The following is a 16,688-nucleotide window of genomic DNA, read 5'->3' as shown; positions in this document are numbered from 1 at the left end:
TGAACTTTGTTGTTTGTTTGTTGTTTAACGATGCACTCAGCAATATTCCAGCTATATGACGACAGTCTGTAAATGATCGAGTCTGGGACAGACAATCCAGTGATTGATATCATAAGCATCAATCCATGCAATTGGGATTAATGACATGCATCAACCAAGTCAGCGAGTCTGATCACCTGATCCTGTTAGTCGACTCTTATGCCAAGTATACTAGGCTGTTTTGGCAAGTATGGGTTGCTGAGGACCTATTCTCCACAGGTCTGGAAATTCACTAAAAAAGAAAGAAATTACAGACAGCACAAATCACAAAATAATATTTTGTCATGACAGCTCAGAGATTGCAATAACGCTTTAAATGGCAAAAAGTGGAATTCAAGAACTTGCCAGGGTAGACACCATTGCCCACCTGGTCCCAGTTATTTCGGACAATTGGTTTATGTAAAGTAACAAAATTTTAGTGTAAAATGACTTGCCCATTGTAGTCCCTTCAGATTGTTAATGGTCTGGAACAAACCGTAGTAATGTCTATCCCGCCTTGTGAACTACATGGTGTTTATCTCAGCTGACTTTATCTGCCTCATAAGTTAAAGTTTGAAGAACACAATATACAGCTTGGTGATCACATCATTGTTTACTGGGCCGTTTCCAGGCCACTTGTGAGGCATATACGATTTCACATGTAGGCGCAGTTCCGTAATCACCTTATCATGAACAAAAGAGGAAAAAGAAAGGATCCCGACCAACGTATTCCAAAACATAAGCCTTTATTTCCTGCAATATTGACAATATACAATCACCTCCCTTCTTCATTAGACAAGCATGTATATAACATGTTTTGATGACCTGCTTCCGTCGCATGAAAACAGCAAAATTAATTCATTGGTTGACTATTAAATTACGTCAAAGGTTACGTCTGCGTGGGACAGCTTCAACATCGATGTCGACTTTGTCAAATCACTTGAAATGACAAAAAATAAAGACGTAAAGATCAATGAACCATCAAGCCAAAGCCGTAGCAGTCTTCTGGACGCGCGCCATTGTCACTTTTCAGCTTTCAACAGTGTTTAGATACCAATCGAAACTGTTTTCACCTCAAGGAACTTAAAATATAAGCTTACCTGATCCAAACACCAGTGCCATCTGATCAGTACTGGCCTTTGTTATGCCGACATGTGGTTTCCGAAAGCAACACATCCGTCTGTCGCGTGCAGTGCAGAGAGTCTGATTGTCTCTGACGTCAGCTGATTGTTGACGTTATCCATCTATGATGTCATCTGTTTGGAGAACACAACAAGCCGTGACGAAGCTCAATTGTCGACGTCATTGATTTCAGTTTGGTGATCACATCATTGTTTTCTAGGTCGTTTCCGGGTCTGTGTATGGCTTTTTTAGCGTCGCTCTTGATCTTCCTGATCAGTGCGGCATTTGCGATCTCACATGTAGGCACAGTTCCGTCCTCTCTGTGTTGTGTTTAGCACAGGCGGCTAACAAAGTACAGGCAAACTGCACTAGTCATCACCAATCAATTCCCGGAAACGGACATGTAGAACCGGGAGAACAATGACATGCCTCTTGACCATGCGTCAATGCGTCAACGAATCGTCTATGATGAGATCTCCATGGTCGCCCACCGAGAATACGTTTCAAAAATTAATACCAGACTGCATTTAGCTTCATTCAAGCGAATACTCATCTAATCATGAACAAAAGAAGTCATGTTACACCTACATCCGCATCTATTGCTGCCTTTTCAAAGCATGTAGGAATCGAATATTTGTACTCTGTAGCACTTCGTGGGGAGCTGACAAAAGCTAAATTCGACCAATCAGATGCCTCGGTTATATTGCCATTATGGTAAATCTCTGAATATCGATTAATCAGCTCTGCAGATGCCCTTTCCGTTACCATGGAAGCAAGGTAGTAACGTAAATAACGTCATATTGTATAGTGTCCCTAGATACACCTTTGTCACTAGATTTACAAAATCGTCAGTTATGACCCATAAAGAAAACCTGTAAATAACGACCAGGTTGTCATTGTTGAGAGGTTGTTGGAATATGAAAGGTGTACAGCACTTACACAAGTTCCATGGCTCTACTTTTTGTTGTTCCTGAATAAACGCGCACAGTTGAAGGAAGCTATTGCGAATAGCTATTACGAGTCTTCACTTTATTCAGTTCTTGTAGGCCACGGGACTTTATGTACGAACGAAATACAATTTAGGTGCAAACAATATAAAATACAACACATTCCTTTGCATTTTATTTTTGAAAAAGCAGTTTTAACATTATTGCATATTATCAAAGTTGGAGTATTTGTGTTCTTACAGCATTGGCGTAAAAACAAGTACTTTTCTGTATTCATAGGGTATTGATAATAGGGTCTTGCGATGAAAGTAGTGTATTAAACTTCAGAATATTTGGAAAGATGTAAAAACTTTGCCTCAGATGGCTATAACATAGACAAAATTTTAAAAAGTGATATTCATTTTCGATATGGTTTAGGTTACAAACTTTACATTTTCTAAATTCACGAGGAATATTGAACTGAACCCAAAACGAGTCCTGATTTTATTTACAGTTATACTACTCAAACAGTTCTCACATGAATTGGATGTTTTAAACTGTGCATAATAAGCCATTTGGGGGTTTTCGCATAAATTACCATGCCAAACCTGAAAAAAGGTTTTAACTGCTGACGTAACATATTTAAAAACGCGGTTTTATATCCACATGTTTGAAAGTACCAGACATCACCAAATCTAAAAGTAACAGATTTAAGTTTCGTTACCCAATTTTCGTGGCCTTGTTCATCGTACAACTGCAGTATATTGTAACATTTTTGGGGTTTACGAGATTCCTGCATATTATAAAGAGACAGCCAATATTTGACACATTTCAAAACAGCGAGCGTCTGAATAGAAAATCTGCCAGGCTCGGTTCAATGTCATTGAACCCCCAAATTCCAGCCCCGTATAAAAGTATTGGTGTTATCTTTGTATCAAAACATTTAAGTAAAAGTGAGGCGAGTATGGTTTCAAGGAATGTATACTAATTAACAGGACCATGAAGACCTTTCTTGCCTCAATTGGAATATTATTTAAGCGTTTATGAAAAAAACTGAAACAAAAAGGGACAAAGCATACACCCTTCACTCCCATGAAGTGAGTGAGTGAGTTAATATTTAAAGTCACATCGGCAATATTTCAGCCATATCGTGACTAAAGCGATTAATACATTAAGGAAACATTAATTTAGACTATATAAAAACCTGTCACCAAAGGACAGTAAAATTACCAGACTTATCACAGATATTAATTTTTAAAACTAGTATGTGACCATAAAAAGCTATTACTAAACAGAACAAAACACTGGAAAAACGGGCTATAGATCGCCAGCAATTGAAGGTAGTTCACCATACAAGGGACCATGGGGACTTATAGTACCTTTGGACAGGACATGCTTGACCGGGATTCTCTCATCACAAGGGATACAAAATGGAGGATCCTAACCTTTCAATAAATGTTCATGTGTATATCTCGAGTGGCCAGTACGACATCGCCGCATTACGACCTCTTCAAATCTGGACTGACAAGCCAAGTAGCACACCCATGAAGCAACAAATATACCAGATACTCTGTTGTTTGAACGAACACATTACTGTACAAGGATTGTAACATTTTACCCATTTTAGCACTCAAACCATGTTTGTACAATGGCTTCTATAGATGTCGTCAAGCCAGCTGATTTATTATATTTCCAGGCACTGATGCTTTCAAAAAGTTCTGGTGATTGTGGATTCTAATATGTCAATTGTCAGTTTTTGCGCATAACCATGACCTGTCACTATGTCCTCCACCTCACCAAGATTATCCTGAATGCCCATTGGTTCAGAATTCAGCGACGAGAAATAGTCCCCCAGTCTTGTTTATCATCCAAAACTGGCTCCCACAGGAGATATCTCTTGGATGAGATCAAGCGATATCTACACTGTAGATATCGCTGCAATGAAATTACATCACAATGCTTTGCAGACCATTGTGACGTCACTGGTTACCATGACGTCACAATCAAATGACATCACTACTCTGCTACTGAAGCTGTTTGCAGTACTTTTTACACTGAAGACACTGCTAATTACTGTCTACAAATTGAAAAAGTTGAAAGAATGATGTTGGATGATAAATAAAATCTCACCCTCGTGTCTTTTGATATCAAATATATCAACACTCGTTGATAAAAGTGGCAAAAATCCTCGGCAAGCCTCGGAATTTTTCCACTTTTATCAACTCGTGTTGATACATTTGATATCAAAAGACACTCGGGTGAGATTCTCTATATATCAATAGGGTTGGGTCGTGGCGGTCGTCCAGCCATACGTTTTATGATGTCCCAGAAACGTTTAGAGTTTACCGCTGCTGCATTTTCTAGGTCACTCCTTTTACATTGTGCAAACTGGTCCTTCTTGATTCCACACAGTTATCTGTATTCATTGCAAACTTTGTTTTACTTAATAAGGTATGAGTTATCTTTAGTTATTTCTGAACGCATTTACATAATGGCACCGTTCATGTTTTTTTACAGAGACATTCATCATCATCGGGGTCCATGTCACTCGATGCCAAACCATAATCTATCACCCTACACCCTAAATGCCCAATAGGAGGCACGGGTGTTCCAGCCGTCTAAGGCGCCGCGATTCTCTGTGCAGAGTTGCGTCCCTTGGGGACGCCAAAAACCTATGATTGTAGGTTGGAATCCCGGTTCGCCCCGATTATGTTGCTAGTTTGGTCAGCACCATACCCGTGCTCGTGGGTTTCACCGAAGTGATAAACGTCTGAGGCATGCATCACTTCGGGCTTTCCTCCCACATTAAACTGACATTAAGCCGTGATATAAATGGAATACTGTTAAAAATGGCGTTAAACCCAACTCACTCACTCACCCAATAAATGTATAGTCACCGATTTGATAGTCAGTTCCAAATCTTCCATTCACAATATGTATGTTCAGAATTGAACACATTTCCAAAAGAGTTTTTCCAAAGTAAATTATCCCATGAATATCCTTCCATCTCAAATTGTGTAAAAACATCTATTAAGTAATTATTACTTTCAACATGGTGAATAACATCGTTCTCCACATAGTCCCGCGTCACACCGGTTCTACTGTTTATGTACAATGGACCTGTGAACATCCGGGGCAGAATAGGTCTTCAGCAACCCATTCTAGCCATAAAAGGCGACCATATGCTTGTCGTAAGAGATCGCGTGGTCAGACTCGCTGACCTGGTTGATGCATGTACTCATATCCCAAATGCGTGGATCGACGCTCATGATGTCGACCACTGGATTGTCTGGTCAAGACTCGATTATGTACAGACCATTGTCATGTAGCTGGAATATTGCTGAGTGCGGCGTTAAACAACAGGAAAACAAACAAACAAACAAATCCAAGTACAATGATAGAAACAGCTGGGTCTTCTTACAGTCTACTCAATAAAAAATACAACAAAATCTCTTCCCCATTTTGTCTATCTTTGTTATTATTACCAGGTCGATCTCTCCGGCTGGATATACAATGTATGTAAACATACATAATGTAGCGCTACTGAAACCAAACATACTTTTATCCAATAGAATAGTATTGGCATGTTATCTGTAGAGAAAATCAATAACACGTCTTACCAGAGAATATTTTATCCAAGGTATTCCTCCCTAATACCTCCCGAACTTGGACCTTTTACGAATTACGCTTATTACGAATAATTGCAAGAAACCGAGCAAAAACAATAAAAAACGTGAACATAGCAAAACGTATCCTATATTTCAAATCAAACTTTGTTTATAAGAATATTTTACATTAAGGGGCGATATGTACGATATTGACCCTTAATGTAAAAAAAATATTTTTTACATTAAGAGTTGCGGGCTGTTACTCTTAATGTAAAAACGTAACCCTTAATGTAAATTTTTTTACATTAAGAGTAATTTTTACATTAAGGGTTGTAACAAAGGATCCCGACCAACGTATTCCAAAACATAAGCCTTTATTTCCTGCTAATGAATAAGAAATGCTAAGAAATTTTGGAAAGAGGTTCGATCCATTAACATGAGAAACATCCCTGCTTGTAGCATTTCAAAAGCTGAATGGGCAATTCATTTTAAAGAAGTATTTTCAACATATATGGTCCTATAAATGAAGATGATTTCTTTTCTGAAATAGATCGGGAAATCCTTGAATCTGATATTCAACGTCATGCGATACTGACAGGAATTCAGTCACTTAAAAAACGTAAATCCCCGGGATTGGATAATATTCTTGCTGAAATGCTGCAATCATCAAGGGAGATAATTTTGCCCTATCTTACAGAATTGTTTAATATGATTTTTCGTTCAGGCGTATTTCCAAGTTCGTGGTCGAAGGGCATTGTTATACCTATTCATAAGAAAGGAGATGCTAGCAATGCAGATAATTATAGAGGTATAACATTAAACAGTATTTTGGGGAAAGTATTTTCGAGTATATTAAACAACAGACTAACGTTAAGGGCCAATATGAGGGGTAGAATTCCAGAATATCAGGCCGGGTTTAGAAAACACTATTCGACTACAGATCATATTTTTACATTAAATGCAATTACAGAAAAATATTTGATGAAACGTGGGAGAAAACTCTATGCAGCTTTTGTTGATTTCCGGAAGGCTTTTGATTCTGTGAATCGTCATAAACTGTGGTAGTGCCTTAGAAGAGCTGGATTACGGGGCAAAATGTACCTGATTCTTAAAAGTATGTACTCTAATGTATGGGCGTGTTTGCGCTGTAAAGGTGATTCACTGACTTTTTTTTATTGTCCGCTTGGCTTTAAACAAGGATGCGTATTAAGTCCCATTCTTTTTTCATTCTTTATTAACGAATTGTGTACAGAAATAATGAATAGTGGCAAACACGGGGTCCAATTACGTCCGGATATTTTAGAATTGTTCTTATTATTGTTTGCTGATGATGTTATTCTTATATCACACTCAGTCTCAGGTCTTCAGAACCAATTAAACATTTTGGCTGATTACACTGATGATTGGAAGTAAACTGTAAACTTAGAAAACACAAACATAGTCGTTTTTAGAAGAAGTGGCCCATTAGCTTCAGTCGAAAAATGGTTATATAAGGGTTCGAGAGTTAAAGTTGTTAGTAAGTATAAATACCTAGGTGTTCTGTTTACAAATACTATAAGTATGGGTAATCTTGATCAGGATTTATCTGTAAGGGGTAAAAAAGCCATGGTCATGTTATTGTCAACTCTATCTAAACTCCAGCCTTTATCCCCAAGTATATTCTTTAAATTGTTTGACACACAGATACAACCAATACTTTTGTATGGCCCTGAATTATGGGGTTTTAAACATTTTAATACAATCGAAAAAGTACACCTTCTTGCTTGTAAATTATTGTTTAATGATTGGTGTCAACTCCCCTAATAATATTGTTTACGGAGAGTGCGGTAGATATCCTTTGTACGTTAATTCATATATTCGTTGTATCAGATATTGGCTAAAAATACTTACTATGCACAAACAGCGACTGCCAAGGAAAGCTTACAATATGTTACTTGGGCATCAAATATCCGGGGACTTTTGTTCTCAAATGGCTTTGGCTATGCTTGGATTTATCAAGGAGTTGGTAACACCTGTATGTTTGTAAATATGTTCAAAGAAAGAATTGTAAATACCTTTTATCAAACATGGATGTCTAATTTAAATGCAAGTAGCAGACATGATGTGTATAGATCATTCAAATCCTTACTGGAGCCTGAAAAATATTTAAGTGTCCTTTGTAATTTAAATCTACGTTCAACATTCACGCGTTTTCGTATGGGACTGAGTAATATTAGAGTAAATACCGGAAGAAGACAAAATACGTTAAAATCTATGCGTTTTTGTCTATTATGTGATATGGGTGTTGAGGACGAATTTCATGTACTTTTTATCTGTGAGTTTTACCAAGATATCCCAAAACGTTTTATACCCGCTAAATACCTTAAACAGCAATGTACCACATCCCTTATATCACTTATGTCTAATCAATCTTCTGATGCAATCTACAGCCTAGCTCAATTTCTCCATCAAGCACTCAATATTCGTCAAGAACTTGTAAATACAAATGTCTCCTAGAATGCACATATGTTGAAAGTATGTATACATTGTATGTGTTTGTATATAGGCCGGAGGCCTTTCATACAATAAACTTCTTGTCTTGTCCTGCAATATTGGCAATATACAATCACCTCCCGAAACAGACAATCCAGGCATTTGGGACGGTTGTCAGACGTTATTAATCTCAGTAACCATAGTCTTGTGGCTGCTTATTCATTAGACTAGCATGTATAACATGTTTTGATGACCTGCTTGCGTCGCATGAAAACAGCAAAATTAATTCATTGGTAGACTATTAAATTACGTCAAAGGTAACGTCCGCGTGGGACAGCTTCAACATCGACGTCACTTAAAATGACAAGAAAATAAAGACGTAAAGATCAATGAACCATAAAAAAAGCCATAGCAGTCTTCTGGACGCGCGCCATTGTCACTTTTCAGCTTTCAACAGTGTTTAGATACCAATTAAAACTGTTTTCACCTCAAGGAACTTAAAATATAAGCTTACCTGATCCAAACACCAGTGCCATCTGATCAGTACTGGCCTTTGTTATGCCGACATGTGGTTTCCGAAAGCAACACATCCGTCTGTCGCGTGCAGTGCAGAGAGTCTGATTGTCTCTGACGTCAGCTGATTGTTGACGTTATCCATCTATGATGTCATCTGTTTGGAGAACACAACAAGCCGTGACGTAGCTCCATTGTCGACGTCATTGATTTCAGTTTGGTGACCACATCATTGTTTTCTAGGTCGTTTCCGGGTCCGTGTGTGGCTTTTTTAGCGTCGCTCTTGATCTTCCTGATCAGTGCGGCATTTGCGATCTCACATGTAGGCACAGTTCCGTCCTCTCTGTGTTGTGTTTAGCGCAGGCGGCTAACAAAGTACAGGCAAACTGCACTAGTCATCACCAATCAATTCCCGGAAACGGACATGTAGAGCCGGGAGGACACTGACATGCCTCTTGACCATGTGTCAATGCGTCAACGAATCGTCTATGATGAGATCTCCATGGTCGCCCACCGAGAATACGTTACAAAAATTAATACCAGACTGCATTTAGCTTCATTCAAGCGATTACTCATCTAATCATGAACAAAAGAAGTCATGTTACACCTACACCCGCATCTATTGCTGCCTTTTCAAAGCATGTAGGAATCGTTGGAATATTTGTACTCTGTAGCACTTCGTGGTTACTACAGATGGGTATTGTAAAGCAACACAGTGTTTCTCATTCACTGATTGCGACAGAGATGTACAGGAAAGGATCCCGACCAACGTTTTCCAAAACATAAGCCTTTATTTCCTGCAATATTGACAATATACAATCACCTCCCGAAACAGACAATCCAGGCATTTGGGACGGTTGTCAGACGTTATTAATCTCAGTAACCATAGTCTTGTGGCTGCTTCTTCATTAGACTAGCATGTATAACATGTTTTGATGACCTGCTTGCGTCGCATGAAAACAGCAAAATTAATTCATTGGTAGACCATTAAATTACGTCAAAGGTTACGTCCGCGTGGGACAGCTTCAACATCGACGTCACTTAAAATGACAAGAAAATAAAGACGTAAAGATCAATGAACCATAAAAAAGAGCCATAGCAGTCTTCTGGACGCGCGCCATTGTCACTTTTCAGCTTTCAACAGTGTTTAAATACAATAAAAAACTGTTTTCACCTCAAGGAACTTAAAACATAAGCTTACCTGATCCAAACACCAGTGCCATCTGATCGGTACTGGCCTTTGTTATGCCGACATGTGGTTTCCGAAAGCAACACATCCGTCTGTCGCGTGCAGTGCAGAGAGTCTGATTGTCTCTGACGTCAGCTGATTGTTGACGTTATCCATCTGTGATGTCATCTGTTTGGAGAACACAACAAGCCGTGACGTAGCTCCATTGTCGACGTCATTGATTTCAGTTTGGTGATCACATCATTGTTTTCTAGGTCGTTTCCGGGTCTGTGTATGGCTTTTTTAGCGTCGCTCTTGATCTTCCTGATCAGTGCGGCATTTGCAATCTCACATGTAGGCACAGTTCCGTCCTCTCTGTGTTGTGTTTAGCGCAGGCGGCTAACAAAGTACAGGCAAACTGCACTAGTCATCACCAATCAATTCCCGGAAACGGACATGTAGAGCCGGGAGGACACTGACATGCCTCTTGACCATGTGTCAATGCGTCAACGAATCGTCTATGATGAGATCTCCATGGTCGCCCACCGAGAATACGTTACAAAAATTAATACCAGACTGCATTTAGCTTCATTCAAGCGATTACTCATCTAATCATGAACAAAAGAAGTCATGTTACACCTACATCCGCATCTATTGCTGCCTTTTCAAAGCATGTAGGAATCGTTGGAATATTTGTACTCTGTAGCACTTCGTGGTTACTACAGATGGGTATTGTAAAGCAACACAGTGTTTCTCATTCTCTGATTGCGACAGAGATGTACAGGAAAGGATCCCGACCAACGTATTCCAAAACATAAGCCTTTATTTCCTGCAATATTGACAATATACAATCACCTCCCGAAACAGACAATCCAGGCATTTTGGACGGTTGTCAGACGTTATTAATCTCAGTAACCATAGTCTTGTGGCTGCTTCTTCATTAGACTAGCATGTATAACATGTTTTGATGACCTGCTTGCGTCGCATGAAAACAGCAAAATTAATTCATTGGTAGACCATTAAATTACGTCAAAGGTTACGTCCGCGTGGGACAGCTTCAACATCGACGTCACTTAAAATGACAAGACAATAAAGACGTAAAGATCAATGAACCATAAAAAAAGCCATAGCAGTCTTCTGGACGCGCGCCATTGTCACTTTTCAGCTTTCAACAGTGTTTAAATACAATTAAAACTGTTTTCACCTCAAGGAACTTAAAATATAAGCTTACCTGATCCAAACACCATTGCCATCTGATCAGTATTGGCCTTTGTTATGCCGACATGTGGTTTCCGAAAGCAACACATCCGTCTGTCGCGTGCAGTGCAGAGAGTCTGATTGTCTCTGACGTCAGCTGATTGTTGACGTTATCCATCTATGATGTCATCTGTTTGGAGAACACAACAAGCCGTGACGGAGCTCCATTGTCGACGTCATTGATTTCAGTTTGGTGATCACATCATTGTTTTCTAGGTCGTTTCCGGGTCTGTGTATGGCTTTTTTAGCGTCGCTCTTGATCTTCCTGATCAGTGCGGCATTTGCGATCTCACATGTAGGCACAGTTCCGTCCTCTCTGTGTTGTGTTTAGCGCAGGCGGCTAACAAAGTACAGGCAAACTGCACTAGTCATCACCAATCAATTCCCGGAAACGGACATGTAGAGCCGGGAGGACACTGACATGCCTCTTGACCATGTGTCAATGCGTCAACGAATCGTCTATGATGAGATCTCCATGGTCGCCCACCGAGAATACGTTACAAAAATTAATACCAGACTGCATTTAGCTTCATTCAAGCGATTACTCATCTAATCATGAACAAAAGAAGTCATGTTACACCTACACCCGCATCTATTGCTGCCTTTTCAAAGCATGTAGGAATCGTTGGAATATTTGTACTCTGTAGCACTTCGTGGTTACTACAGATGGGTATTGTAAAGCAACACGGTGTTTCTCATTCACTGATTGCGACAGAGATGTACAGGAAAGGATCCCGACCAACGTATTCCAAAACATAAGCCTTTATTTCCTGCAATATTGACAATATACAATCACCTCCCGAAACAGACAATCCAGGCATTTTGGACGGTTGTCAGACGTTATTAATCTCAGTAACCATAGTCTTGTGGCTGCTTCTTCATTAGACTAGCATGTATAACATGTTTTGATGACCTTCTTGCGTCGCATGAAAACAGCAAAATTAATTCATTGGTAGACTATTAAATTACGTCAAAGGTTACGTCCGCGTGGGACAGCTTCAACATCGACGTCACTTAAAATGACAAGAAAATAAAGACGTAAAGATCAATGAACCATAAAAAAAAGCCATAGCAGTCTTCTGGACGCGCGCCATTGTCACTTTTCAGCTTTCAACAGTGTTTAAATACAATTAAAACTGTTTTCACCTCAAGGAACTTAAAACATAAGCTTACCTGATCCAAACACCAGTGCCATCTGATCAGTACTGGCCTTTGTTATGCCGACATGTGGTTTCCGAAAGCAACACATCCGTCTGTCGCGTGCAGTGCAGAGAGTCTGATTGTCTCTGACGTCAGCTGATTGTTGACGTTATCCATCTATGATGTCATCTGTTTGGAGAACACAACAAGCCGTGACGTAGCTCCATTGTCGACGTCATTGATTTCAGTTTGGTGATCACATCATTGTTTTCTAGGTCGTTTCCGGGTCCGTGTGTGGCTTTTTTAGCGTCGCTCTTGATCTTCCTGATCAGTGCGGCATTTGCGATCTCACATGTAGGCACAGTTCCGTCCTCTCTGTGTTGTGTTTAGCGCAGGCGGCTAACAACGTACAGGCAAACTGCACTAGTCATCACCAATCAATTCCCGGAAACGGGCATGTAGAGCCGGGAGGACACTGACATGCCTCTTGACCATGTGTCAATGCGTCAACGAATCGTCTATGATGAGATCTCCATGGTCGCCCACCGAGAATACGTTACAAAAATTAATACCAGACTGCATTTAGCTTCATTCAAGCGATTACTCATCTAATCATGAACAAAAGAAGTCATGTTACACCTACACCCGCATCTATTGCTGCCTTTTCAAAGCATGTAGGAATCGTTGGAATATTTGTACTCTGTAGCACTTCGTGGTTACTACAGATGGGTATTGTAAAGCAACACGGTGTTTCTCATTCACTGATTGCGACAGAGATGTACAGGAAAGGATCCCGACCAACATATTCCAAAACATAAGCCTTTATTTCCTGCAATATTGACAATATACAATCACCTCCCGAAACAGACAATCCAGGCATTTGGGACGGTTGTCAGACGTTATTAATCTCAGTAACCAAAGTCTTGTGGCTGCTTCTTCAATAGACTAGCATGTATAACATGTTTTGATGACCTGCTTGCGTCGCATGAAAACAGCAAAATTAATTCATTGGTAGACTATTAAATTACGTCAAAGGTTACGTCCGCGTGGGACAGCTTCAACATCGACGTCGAATTTGTCAAATCACTTGAAATGACAAGAAAATAAAGACGTAAAGATCAATGAACCATAAAAAAAAGCCGTAGCAGTCTTCTGGACGCGCGCCATTGTCACTTTTCAGCTTTCAACAGTGTTTAGATACCAATTAAAACTGTTTCACCTCAAGGAACTTAAAATATAAGCTTACCTGATCCAAACACCAGTGCCATCTGATCAGTACTGGCCTTTGTTATGCCGACATGTGGTTTCCGAAAGCAACACATCCGTCTGTCGCGTGCAGTGCAGAGAGTCTGATTGTCTCTGACGTCAGCTGATTGTTGACGTTATCCATCTATGATGTCATCTGTTTGGAGAACACAACAAGCCGTGACGTAGCTCCATTGTCGACGTCATTGATTTCAGTTTGGTGATCACATCATTGTTTTCTAGGTCGTTTCCGGGTCCTTGTGTGTCTTTTTTAGCGTCGCTCTTGATCTTCCTGATCAGTGCGGCATTTGCGATCTCACATGTAGGCACAGTTCCGTCCTCTCTGTGTTGTGTTTAGCGCAGGCGGCTAACAAAGAACAGGCAAACTGCACTAGTCATCACCAATCAATTCCCGGAAACGGACATGTAGAGCCGGGAGGACACTGACATGCCTCTTGACCATGTGTCAATGCGTCAACGAATCGTCTATGATGAGATCTCCATGGTCGCCCACCGAGAATACGTTACAAAAATTAATACCAGACTGCATTTAGCTTCATTCAAGCGATTACTCATCAAATCATGAACAAAAGAAGTCATGTTACACCTACACCCGCATCTATTGCTGCCTTTTCAAAGCATGTAGGAATCGTTGGAATATTTGTACTCTGTAGCACTTCGTGGTTACTACAGATGGGTATTGTAAAGCAACACGGTGTTTCTCATTCTCTGATTGCGACAGAGATGTACAGGAAAGGACCCCGACCAACGTATTCCAAAACATAAGCCTTTATTTCCTGCAATATTGACAATATACAATCACCTCCCGAAACAGACAATCCAGGCATTTGGGACGGTTGTCAGACGTTATTAATCTCAGTAACCAAAGTCTTGTGGCTGCTTCTTCATTAGACTAGCATGTATAACATGTTTTGATGACCTGCTTGCGTCGCATGAAAACAGCAAAATTAATTCATTGGTAGACTATTAAATTACGTCAAAGGTTACGTCCGCGTGGGACAGCTTCAACATCGACGTCGAATTTGTCAAATCACTTGAAATGACAAGAAAATAAAGACGTAAAGATCAATGAAGCATAAAAAAAGCCGTAGCAGTCTTCTGGACGCGCGCCATTGTCACTTTTCAGCTTTCAACAGTGTTTAAATACAATTAAAACTGTTTTCACCTCAAGGAACTTAAAATATAAGCTTACCTGATCCAAACACCAGTGCCATCTGATCAGTATTGGCCTTTGTTATGCCGACATGTGGTTTCCGAAAGCAACACATCCGTCTGTCGCGTGCAGTGCAGAGAGTCTGATTGTCTCTGACGTCAGCTGATTGTTGACGTTATCCATCTATGATGTCATCTGTTTGGAGAACACAACAAGCCGTGACGGAGCTCCATTGTCGACGTCATTGATTTCAGTTTGGTGATCACATCATTGTTTTCTAGGTCGTTTCCGGGTCCGTGTGTGGCTTTTTTAGCGTCGCTCTTGATCTTCCTGATCAGTGCGGCATTTGCGATCTCACATGTAGTCACAGTTCCGTCCTCTCTGTGTTGTGATTAGCGCAGGCGGCTAACAAAGTACAGGCAAACTGCACTAGTCATCACCAATCAATTCCCGGAAACGGACATGTAGAGCCGGGAGGACACTGACATGCCTCTTGACCATGTGTCAATGCGTCAACGAATCGTCTATGATGAGATCTCCATGGTCGCCCACCGAGAATACGTTACAAAAATTAATACCAGACTGCATTTAGCTTCATTCAAGCGATTACTCATCTAATCATGAACAAAAGAAGTCATGTTACACCTACACCCGCATCTATTGCTGCCTTTTCAAAGCATGTAGGAATCGTTGGAATATTTGTACTCTGTAGCACTTCGTGATTACTACAGATGGGTATTGTAAAGCAACACGGTGTTTCTCATTCACTGATTGCGACAGAGATGTACAGGAAAGGATCCCGACCAACGTATTCCAAAACATAAGCCTTTATTTCCTGCAATATTGACAATATACAATCACCTTCCGAAACAGACAATCCAGGCATTTGGGACGGTTGTCAGACGTTATTAATCTCAGTAACCATAGTCTTGTGGCTGCTTCTTCATTAGACTAGCATGTATAACATGTTTTGATGACCTTCTTGCGTCGCATGAAAACAGCAAAATTAATTCATTGGTAGACTATTAAATTACGTCAAAGGTTACGTCCGCGTGGGACAGCTTCAACATCGACGTCACTTAAAATGACAAGAAAATAAAGACGTAAAGATCAATGAACCATAAAAAAAAGCCATAGCAGTCTTCTGGACGCGCGCCATTGTCATTTTTCGGCTTTCAACAGTGTTTAAATACAATTAAAACTGTTTTCACCTCAAGGAACTTAAAACATAAGCTTACCTGATCCAAACACCAGTGCCATCTGATCAGTATTGGCCTTTGTTATGCCGACATGTGGTTTCCGAAAGCAACACATCCGTCTGTCGCGTGCAGTGCAGAGAGTCTGATTGTCTCTGACGTCAGCTGATTGTTGACGTTATCCATCTATGATGTCATCTGTTTGGAGAACACAACAAGCCGTGACGTAGCTCCATTGTCGACGTCATTGATTTCAGTTTGGTGATCACATCATTGTTTTCTAGGTCGTTTCCGGGTCCGTGTGTGGCTTTTTTAGCGTCGCTCTTGATCTTCCTGATCAGTGCGGCATTTGCGATCCCACATGTAGGCACAGTTCCGTCCTCTCTGTGTTGTGTTTAGCGCAGGCGGCTAACAAAGAACAGGCAAACTGCACTAGTCATCACCAATCAATTCCCGGAAACGGACATGTAGAGCCGGGAGGACACTGACATGCCTCTTGACCATGTGTCAATGCGTCAACGAATCGTCTATGATGAGATCTCCATGGTCGCCCACCGAGAATACGTTACAAAAATTAATACCAGACTGCATTTAGCTTCATTCAAGCGATTACTCATCTAATCATGAACAAAAGAAGTCATGTTACACCTACATCCGCATCTATTGCTGCCTTTTCAAAGCATGTAGGAATCGTTGGAATATTTGTACTCTGTAGCACTTCGTGGTTACTACAGATGGGTATTGTAAAGCAACACAGTGTTTGTCATTCACTGATTGCGACAGAGATGTACAGGAAAGGATCCCGACCAACGTATTCCAAAACATAAGCCTTTATTTCCTGCATTTTGA

The 16,688-nt window shown here is 40.4% G+C and overlaps 1 long non-coding RNA gene across 1 annotated transcript; it reads right to left on the bottom strand.

Moving 5' to 3' along the window:
• Positions 1 to 751: 751 nt before the first annotated feature.
• LOC125384171 lies at positions 752 to 15,358 on the bottom strand. The gene is made up of 2 exons (XR_007223026.1): positions 8,284 to 15,358; positions 752 to 797 (listed from the first exon to the last, which is right to left on the bottom strand). It is a non-coding gene; the product is annotated as an uncharacterized LOC125384171 (long non-coding RNA).
• Between the last annotated feature and the right edge of the window lie 1,330 nt (positions 15,359 to 16,688).

The sequence above is a fragment of the Haliotis rufescens genome, unplaced genomic scaffold (genome assembly GCF_023055435.1).
Source record: "Haliotis rufescens isolate VD_foot unplaced genomic scaffold, xgHalRufe1.0.p SCAF_28, whole genome shotgun sequence".
Lineage (NCBI taxonomy): Eukaryota > Metazoa > Mollusca > Gastropoda > Lepetellida > Haliotidae > Haliotis > Haliotis rufescens.
Note: the sequence above shows the minus strand (reverse complement) of the source record. Positions and strands in the feature narration are given on the sequence as shown.